The sequence below is a fragment of the Neolamprologus multifasciatus genome, chromosome 2 (genome assembly GCF_963576455.1).
Source record: "Neolamprologus multifasciatus chromosome 2, fNeoMul1.2, whole genome shotgun sequence".
Classification (NCBI taxonomy): Eukaryota; Metazoa; Chordata; class Actinopteri; order Cichliformes; family Cichlidae; genus Neolamprologus; species Neolamprologus multifasciatus.
The window spans coordinates 898,623-908,385 of record NC_140440.1 but is presented as its reverse complement, the minus strand read 5'-3'; the positions used below and the strand labels follow the sequence as shown (position 1 = coordinate 908,385).

Below are 9,763 nucleotides of genomic sequence, written 5' to 3'. Positions count from 1 at the left end.
TTCATTTAGAAAACACTTAAATTATTTTGTTTTTGTGAGAAAAACAAAATGCATATACCTTGGCAGAAGAAAGATGGTAGACACTTTTTTCTATACCAACAGCTTTCAGAAGAGAAGGTTATTTGTGGGAAGAAACAATGTGATTTCAACCAGCCCTTGACACAGTAACTGTACTTTAGCCAGCTACATGTAAATCACAGGCCAACATCCAGATGGTCAATTTAAAATCACTTCAGCATGCCACATTTCTTCAAATAAATACTGAGGTAGAAGAAACAATTATTTAGTAAGGGTCTCGCTCCTTTTCTTTCAAGTTTCTATCTTCTTCTCAAAAGAATTACCAACTTATTGGAAAGGTAGTTTTGAAGGAAACATTACTGCTGTGGACTGGCATTATATAATGTGGTCCTTACAGAAAGACAGAAATTATAAGTGTCATGGCAACAGCACTTCTGTGGCACTTTCATGTAGCACTGAGGTATTTTTTTAACAGCTGGAACAGCTTTTCATAGCACTAAGTAAAAGCACATTGCTGATAGCTGATTTCCGGTTAGTGGTTGCCTTGCTAATTTGCATATCGTGAAAATTTACTAGCACACACCCAGTTAAATTAGTTTTTCATCTTACTTAGTACTCCACCTGAGATTTTTCTAGAGTGGAAGTCCATTTATATTTATATATATATATATATATATATTTTTTTTTATTTATTTATTTATTTTACCTTAATACTCTCAGAATAGGGGACAAGTCATGGAGCACAATCTAATTGAGAATCTCAAACTCTCCTGCTTCATTCTAGTTTGGAAATGTGCCGTCTTCAACTGAAAATTTCTCAGTTGTAAACAGAGAGCTGACAGCTGTCCAACAACTAAAATGAAAGCCAGTTATATCACCTATTCACCTATATGTTCTACTTTTAAACCCAACCAGGATTTTTTTTATTTTTAAATATAGGATAGAATATTCAGGTTGACACATATATGACTGGAATAATTCTTTCCTGCCTCTGAGGTCTCTGAAGAAAAATATATAAGGCACCAGATAAGCAATGCCCTTTATATTTCCATATGTCATATGTGTACTAAAAGTGAATGTGGACACAGAATGCTAGTTTAAGTTCTAATTTCGAAAACTTGAGGAAGAATGAAGGACGTTTCTTTGTAGGCACTGTTGCTTTTCAAAAGTATATTTTTAAAATCACACAAAGTGGTTTAACCAAATTAGTTTTATCTGATTCCAGTATTTTGGGACACTGCAAGGAATAACAGCAAACATGGATATCCTATTACCATTGTGAGGAATTAGAGATATATTTTACTGCTATTGTTAATCATCATCATCATTACCATTGCATTAATAATACAATCTGCAGTATTGATATTGTATTCAGATGTTTAAACATATTGGTACCCAATTAGCCTTTATTACAGGTGCAGTTATAACCACTCTAAACTGTTGAGTTGAATCTATAATCTTAAATGCTTTTGAATGCTTGTTATAATCTTAAATGTGTACGTGCTGGCCTTCTGTCTGGTGGAAAAGGTTACAAGTTGAAACTGAGTGCAGTTCATGCTGACACACATACAGTAGACTTTATCTCATTTATAGGTGAGAGGTTAATCATGTTTGCTTGTAACTCTAAAATTGTCTCTGTAAAAGAGGAATAGTTTCTTGCTGTCTCTGCAAAAAGAGGAACAGTTTCTTGCAGGGTGTGGGTCTGGTTTTCCAGACGGGAAGTGAAAGTCAGAAGGCTGACAGGAAGCATCTGTTGTGGAGACGGAGACAATGTTATTTTTAAACTGTCTTAAGTCATTGTGGTTTTGAAACCTATGTATGAACTGTATCTGAGTGACGTTTAAGGGCGTCAGTAAATTTAAGCCCTGAAAGGTATAAAACACCTGCTTATGCTCTGTAAGTCGGGGATCGGCGCTGTCTGCGTACAGTGGCGGTCTTCCCACGCGTGTCATTAAAATCATCGTTTGACTCCACCCGGCCGGACCAGTGTTGTTATTTTGAAAGTAGATTACCTCCTCTACCCCTCCTTAATATTGAATCCAACATTTGGGAGGCTCGTCCGGTTATTGAGGAGGGAGAGTGAGTTGGAGGCTTGGACAGAGAAATCCACGGTCCGAGGTGGCCAGACGGGCAGGCACGAATATCAGTGGTCAAAGTGAGTGGGCATAAGCCGGCTTATCCAAAGGTAAGGCACTACTACCTGTTGAATTATTTCCAAAATGTGCCAAATTGGACATAAAAAAATTTAAGTCTACTCACTGAAATTACTGGTGAATGTCTGTTTTGATTTTGGTGAAAATCTCATGAGAATTGTGGTTGAAGTAATGATGATGAAGTTTATAAGTAAAAGTACTGGGTTCGAGTCCCAAGGAAAAGGAAAACAGTGAAAGTGAGTTCGAGTCTCACGTAGGATTTAGGGAATTTGGTCATTTTATGGGTTCGAGTCCCAAATTGGTCAGACAGGTTGGACCTGGGGCAGTCATACACTTGTTTTGGGTGTGGACTGTTGTTTAAAGTATTATAAATTACTTGAAGGACGGTGGTTCGAGTCCACTAGGAGGCGCAGTGCTCAGAGGTAAAGCTTGCCAAGGCCAGGGACGCCTAGGCCTTGTCCTCTTTGAGGGATAGTCAGTTGGTCACTGTGGAGCTTGGGGCACTCCAGAATAACTAGTTGGACCACTTTACCGTTTGGAACGGTATCTGCGCTTTTTTGGCCAGCAGAAGTTGGACTTCGGGCGTGTAACTTTAACTTAAAACTTCGGGGTAAGCCTTGGTTGTGAAATGCCAAAAATAGAGCTTCAGGCAAAGTTTGGGTTGGTTGACGCTTTTAAATTGAGTTAGGGATTTTCGAGATTAGGCCAGAAACAGTTCGAGGCTGATACTGGTGAATTGATCGCAAAAAACTGATAGAGTTTATCCGCTGGGCGGTTAGGTTAAATTTGCCAAAATTGTGTAGGTGCTAAAAGGCCTAAAAATCTGTGCAGTTGTAAATATAAGACGTCTTTGTAATATAAAATAAGAGATCTCTGTGTGAAAGGAGGCTGAGTCTGTGCTGGAGCTATTTTTAGACTGTGTGTGTGAATGTGGAAAATGCAAATTAGTAAGCAGTGAACTGCTTAAACCATAGTTGGTTTTACAACAAATGCTTTAAGAAGCATTTGAAAGTCCTGGAGTGGCCTAGCCAGTCTCCAGACCTCAACCCCATAGAAAATCTGTGGCGGGAGTTGAAAGTCCGTGTTGCTCGGCGACAGCCCCAAAACATCACTGCTCTTGAGAAGATCTGCATGGAGGAATGGGCCAAAATACCAGCTACTGTGTGTGCAAACCTGGTAAAGACCTATAGTAAACGTTTGACCTCTGTTATTGCCAACAAAGGTTATGTTACAAAGTATTGAGTTGTATTTTTTTTATTGACCAAATACTTATTTTCCACCCTGATTTACGAATAAATTCTTTACAAATCCTACCATGTGAATTCATGGATTTTTTTTTCACATTCTGTCTCTCACAGTTGAAGTGTACCTCTGGTGCAAATTACTGACCTCTGTCATCATTTTAAGTGGGGGAACTTGCACAATCGGTGGCTGACTAAATACTTTTTTGCCCCACTGTATATTCCTCAACTTCTGTCACAGTTTAAGAGTGTGAATGCGGTGAGAAGCAGGTTTTGAGTGATTGGGTGTGATTTGTAAAAAAAATAATAAGTAAGGAAAACACTAGGAAAGTGGATAGTAGAGCGGAAAAGTGGAAGTCTGAGAGAAAAGGCGGTGTGTGTGAGACGATTCCTGATGTCTGAAAGAGCTCTGTTGACAACGCTGAAGACTGATGTGAATGTTGACAAATGCAAAGAATTTAGTATAGTTAAAAGTGTTTGTGCGTGAAATAAGGGTGCATTGTTTTTAGATCAAGAATTAGTAGAACTAAAGAGTTTGATTAGGCTGTAAAATGGGAAAGAGGAACAGAAAATATGGCTGCATGTGTGACAGGAAATGGTGTGTGTGACAGGAACTTTGCATGCCCATAAAAGGAACTGACTGTGTCAAGTGAGCACCCAGAGAGAGAAACAGACGAGTTAAAAACTCTAGGAAGAATAAGCAAATGGAGGTTTTAAGAAAAGAAATGAAAAGGATATTACTTGTATGCTTTAGCGTGTCAAAGAGGTGGACTTCTCTCAACCTGGAATCTTGAGTACAGCGGCAAAACCATAGATTAACAGAATTGGGAGGAAAACAGGCCAGGTTTTGGCTTTAAATTTTACAGCTTGACCTCTCACTTTGTCCCCGTCCTGAGAAGAAGCTCAAAGGACAGTTAATCTCCTGATGAAGACCGACAGAACATCGTGGACTTGAAGAATTAACAGCAGGCAAAAGACAGTGCAACTGAACCATGACGACTGACGACACCAGCAGCATGTAAGAAAAGCACGTGATGCAACATGTACTGTGAATTACAGGCTGGGCAGTTGAACAGTGGGATAAAGAACTGTGGGAAAGCACTGGACACTGATTTTCAGATTTGCCATGCTTGGAGTAATCTTGAAAGAGACGACTGAAAGGATCAACAGAGAAGCAGAAACCACGTGATGAAAACATGCACGGTGAACTGCAGGCTGGTAAGAGCAGGGTGACATCACTGTCTGAAGGCACTGAATGTGATATTTTGCCAGGCTGGGACTTGATCTAGAAGGAAAATACTGAAAAGATCGACGGAGAGGAAACAGAGAAGTAGCAAACAGTTGACTTAGGACTAAAGCTGGAGATTTCAAGACAACACAGGACACTGTGAAGAGAGAGACGGAGACCAGTGAGAGGTGAAGCCCAGACGAGTTCGACTGCGAGAATACAGGATATAATTGGGTTGAAATTGAAGCCTGAACTCATGATGGTTTAGAGATGTCCCCCAGATCACAACAAAGAGGTAAACAAAAAATAGAAAACACACATACACAAATTATTACATGTGAAATTATTTTTGGAAAGAATCAGAAGTGAGATAGTTTGAATGCAGAACTCAGTGAAAGATGCATGAATTAAACCTGACGATAACATACATATGCAATGAAGAAGCAGCTTACACTTCATTAACATGATCACATAACATACATATGCAATGAAGAAACAGCTTACACTCACTGAACATTAACATGAATACAAATGCAATGAAGAACATGCTTACATACATGACATAAGTTGGTATTTCTGACCAGAGAGAGAAAAACAGGTAGTTTAAGCACTCATGATAATAATGAAAATGTCTCAGTTGTGTTATTTTCAGGGGCAAAGCAGACCTGGATCAATTTTCCACATGCAGCGGTTGGAAGAAAGTTATAAGTTAACATCACTGGACATGTTAAGGCAAGTTTCTGGTTGAATTGTTCACAGCGCCTGAGTCCCTGAACCTCACAAGCAAGCTCTGACCTAGGGCTGAGGACCAGGAATGCTGTTATTTCAGGTGGGAAATCAAAATTTGGGTTAGCAAATTCGGGGAAGAGAAAACTGACTGCTTAAGTGGAGAATTGTGAAGGAGTCTGAAACACTGCAAAAAGCAACATATGCAAAATCACATACACAAGCAGAAAATGCATTAACCTTACGAGGACAAGCTCATGAAGATTAATGCATAGACATTGATTAAACTTAGCTAAAGAACACAAATATACGCGATGAAGATCAGCTTGCTACTTGTATGAGTGTTAAAATGGTGTGAATGTTTGATAAAATACACTTAGAGCTTGAAGATGAGGAATAACTCAAAGAAGTTATATGACAGAGGGAGTGAGGTATGGAAAAAAGAAAAGTGATTAAAGTAGTTTTTATAAGAGTGACTTGGGAGTACTCTTGTATTGATTGATCAAAGCAAGTGATTAGTATGGAAAGAAAATGAAAGTAATTCAATAATGTGGTAATGTTTAAACAGGTATTTCTCTTGTTACGGCAACTTCTTCAGATATGACTCAGTATGCAAATTAGCTGGAGTGAGTGGTGACGGAGAAGCTTCCTGTGTGTCTGTGTGTGACTGAGGTTTTCATTTGAGGAAACAGAGCAGTGGCTGAAGAGGATTACTTGGTGAAATATAACGGTAAAGTAACAGTTTACTGTTGTAATGGGTTTTGTTGTATTGGGTTTATATCTTATGCTGAATCTAAGTATGTTAAAGTGCATAAAGGGGGAGATTGTTGTGTGCAAATTGTGTGGTTTTAACAAGATTTTCGGCGTATTGAGGAGGTGAAATTATGTCAGTTGACCTGGAAGTGTCAGGACCCTGGTGGCAAAACTTTTGTGTGTTTAAGATTTTTGAGGTTGTTGTTGTGGTGATGGGTTGATTCTGTTCGTTAGGTTTGGGTTGTTTTTGTTTTTGTTTTTTATTTTTAACAGAGGGAGTTTTAGTAAACATGGACATGTCTAAGAGGGGCCCATTATTTTTGTAACAGTGCACTTAGAGAAAACCTGTCAGGTGTTTTTTTTGTTTTGTGTTTTGATGAGCTAATAATCAGCTCTCTTTCTCTCATTTTTGTTCTAAGCAGGCCTGAAAGAGTGAATAACAGCGCTGACAAATTCTCGGGAGAACAAATATAAGGTGGGCTTTCCAGATTACAACTGGCTGAGGAGAAGGCTACCTGTGGGGACCTAATCAGGTTGTAAGTCCCTGTCTAAAAGGATTGTAGCGATTCAATCCAGTCCAAAAGCATAAGGAACTATTTTCTTAAAAACAAAATAAAGCAAATGAATGAGCTCATGTTGCTGAGGGTGGAGAATCTGATTACTTGCGTGGGAGTCTCCACTATCAGCAAAAACCTGGTGTGAATGCATGTGAGTGAATTTGTGTGACTGGATGGGATGACGAACTTTTTTAATTTCCTAAGCTAGGGTGAAGCATTTTAGTTTGACACAGGAGATGTGTCAAAAAAGGGGGAATTTAAGGTATAAAATAGGTTTTAGGATCATTTTATGACTTTTGGGTTTTTTGACAATTTAGATATGCTAAAACTGAAGCAGAAATTGTTATTTTTATGTTAAGGTTAAAGGATTAAAGTGAACTGAATCCTGTTTAGAAGATAAAATGCCAGTGTTTTTAAGAAGCAGTGTACAAAACTTTAACGGAAATTGTGGGACGCTTTGACAAAAAGATATGCTTTGGGGAAACTAGTGAAGATTGCAGGAGTAGAAAAGAAGAAGTGGTTATAATGTAGGCTTACACATACATATATTACATAGATTTATTTTTAGGATAGAGGAGAGAGCATATACGTAGAAATTATTTTTACACATTGCATTTTGGTGCTTATTAAAGAGTTGTGGCTCAGTCTATTAATGAAGGTCGAAAGCTTTGTTTGGCGCGAATGTCCAGGCAATCTATTGTGCTAGGAGACGAGAGCATAGAGGGCGCACATGCTTACAAACACATAGAATCCATAAACCTGAAATTCATTTAGCTTATAACTGAATCTGGCTGAAAGAGGAGAAACTTGTTGATATAATTCGGGCCATTAACAAAAGGGGGCCACTGTAGAAGTTAACTCTAGTTTATAGAGGAGCAAAATGAAATAAAGATGCTATATCAACAACAGGTTATAACACAGGAAATATGAGTTTTAAAATGAAGTTAGTGTTAACACACAGGGGTTGTTTCTAGGCAGCGTTTAGCTCTGATGAAATTTACGCATGAGTAATTGCTTATATGCTTAAACTTAATTGATTAAAATGGTTGGTCTCTCTTTGATCTTTTAGTAGAATAGGCGCTTATAATGATTTTCTTGTGATCTATTGTGAAAGGTGACTTTTAGGTTAGAGTGGAGGCGCTTGCAGCAGCGACAGTTGTGTACAGGATGTTGATGATTAGATAATCATCAACATTAGATTAGATTGTTGTTAGACTCAATTGGTTTCTCTCAAAATGTAAAAGAACCCACCCACCACTTTAATCACACTCTAGATCTTGTTTTAACATATGGCATAGAAACTGAACATTTAACAGTGTTTCCTGAAAACCCTCTCCTGTCTGATCATTTCTTGATAACATTTACATTTACAATAATTGATTACGCAGCAGTGGAGAGTGGACTTTATCAAAGTAGATGTCTTTCTGAAAGCGCTGTAACTAAGTTTAAGAATATAATCCAGCCACTGTTATCATCGTCAATGCCCTGTACCAACACAGAGCAGAGCAGCTATCTGAACGCTACCCCAACAGAGGTCGATTATCTTGTTAATAATTTCACCTCCTCACTACGTACGACTCTGGATACTGTAGCTCCAGTGAAAACTAAGGTCTCTAATCAGAAGTACCTGACCCCGTGGTATAATTCTCAAACACGTACCCTAAAGCAGATGACTCGTAATCTGGAGAGGAAATGGCGTGTCACAAATTTAGAGGATCATCATTTAGCCTGGAGAAATAGTTTGTTGCTTTATAAGAAAGCCCTCCGCAAAGCCAGAACAGCTTACTACTCATCACTGATTGAAGAAAATAAGAACAACCCCAGGTTTCTCTTCAGCACTGTAGCCAGGCTGACAAAAAGTCAGAGCTCTTTTGAGCCAACCATCCCTTTAACGTTAACTAGTCATGACTTCATGAACTTCTTCACAAATAAAATTTTTATCATTAGAGAAAAAATTACCAATAATCATCCCACAGATGTAATATTATCTACAGCTACTCTTAGTTCCATTGATGTTAAGTTAGACTCTTTTTTTCCAATCGATCTTTCTGAGTTAACTTCAATAATTACTTCCTCCAAACCATCAACGTGTCTTTTAGACCCCATTCCTACAAAACTGCTCAAAGAAGTCCTGCCATTGATTAATTCTTCGATCTTATATATGATCAACCTATCTCTAATAATCGGCTATGTACCACAGGCCTTCAAGGTGGCTGCAGTTAAACCTTTACTCAAAAAGCCATCTCTAGACCCAGCAGTCTTAGCTAATTATAGGCCAATCTCCAACCTTCCTTTCATATCAAAAATCCTTGAAAGAGTAGTTGTCAAACAGCTAACAGATCATCTGCAGAGGAATGGTTTATTTGAAGAGTTTCAGTCAGGTTTCAGAGTTCATCACAGCACAGAAACAGCTTTATTGAAGGTTACAAATGATCTTCTTATGGCCTCTGACAGTGGACTCATCTCTGTGCTTGTCCTTCTTGACCTTAGTGCAGCATTCGATACTGTTGACCATAATATTCTATTAGAGCGATTAGAACATGCTGTAGGTATTACAGGTATTGCACTGCAGTGGTTTGTATCATATCTATCTAATAGACTCCAATTTGTGCATGTAAATGGAGAGTCCTCTTCACACACTGAGGTTAATTATGGAGTTCCACAGGGTTCGGTGCTAGGACCAATTCTGTTTACATTATACATGCTTCCCCTAGGCAGCATCATTAGAAGACATAGCATACATTTTCACTGCTATGCAGATGACACCCAGCTCTATCTGTCCATGAAGCCAGATAACACACACCAATTAGTTAAACTGCAGGAATGTCTTAAAGACATAAAGACTTGGATGGCCACTAACTTTCTGCTTCTTAACTCAGATAAAACTGAGGTCATTGTACTCGGCGCTGAAAAGCTTAGAAATATGGTATCTAACCAGATTCTTACTCTGGATGGCATTACCTTGGCCTCCAGTAACACTGTGAGGAACCTTGGAGTCATTTTTGACCAGGATATGTCCTTCAACGCACATAATAAACAAATATGTAAGACTGCGTTCTTCCATTTGCGCAACATCTCTAAAATTAG

The 9,763-nt window shown here is 38.6% G+C and overlaps 1 long non-coding RNA gene across 1 annotated transcript; it reads left to right on the top strand.

Moving 5' to 3' along the window:
- The first annotated feature begins 739 nt into the window (after nt 1-739).
- LOC146523790 (uncharacterized) lies at nt 740-8,620 on the top strand. Its single transcript, XR_014877467.1, has 2 exons — nt 740-6,374; nt 7,257-8,620. It is a non-coding gene; the product is annotated as an uncharacterized LOC146523790 (long non-coding RNA).
- Nucleotides 8,621-9,763: the final 1,143 nt, after the last annotated feature.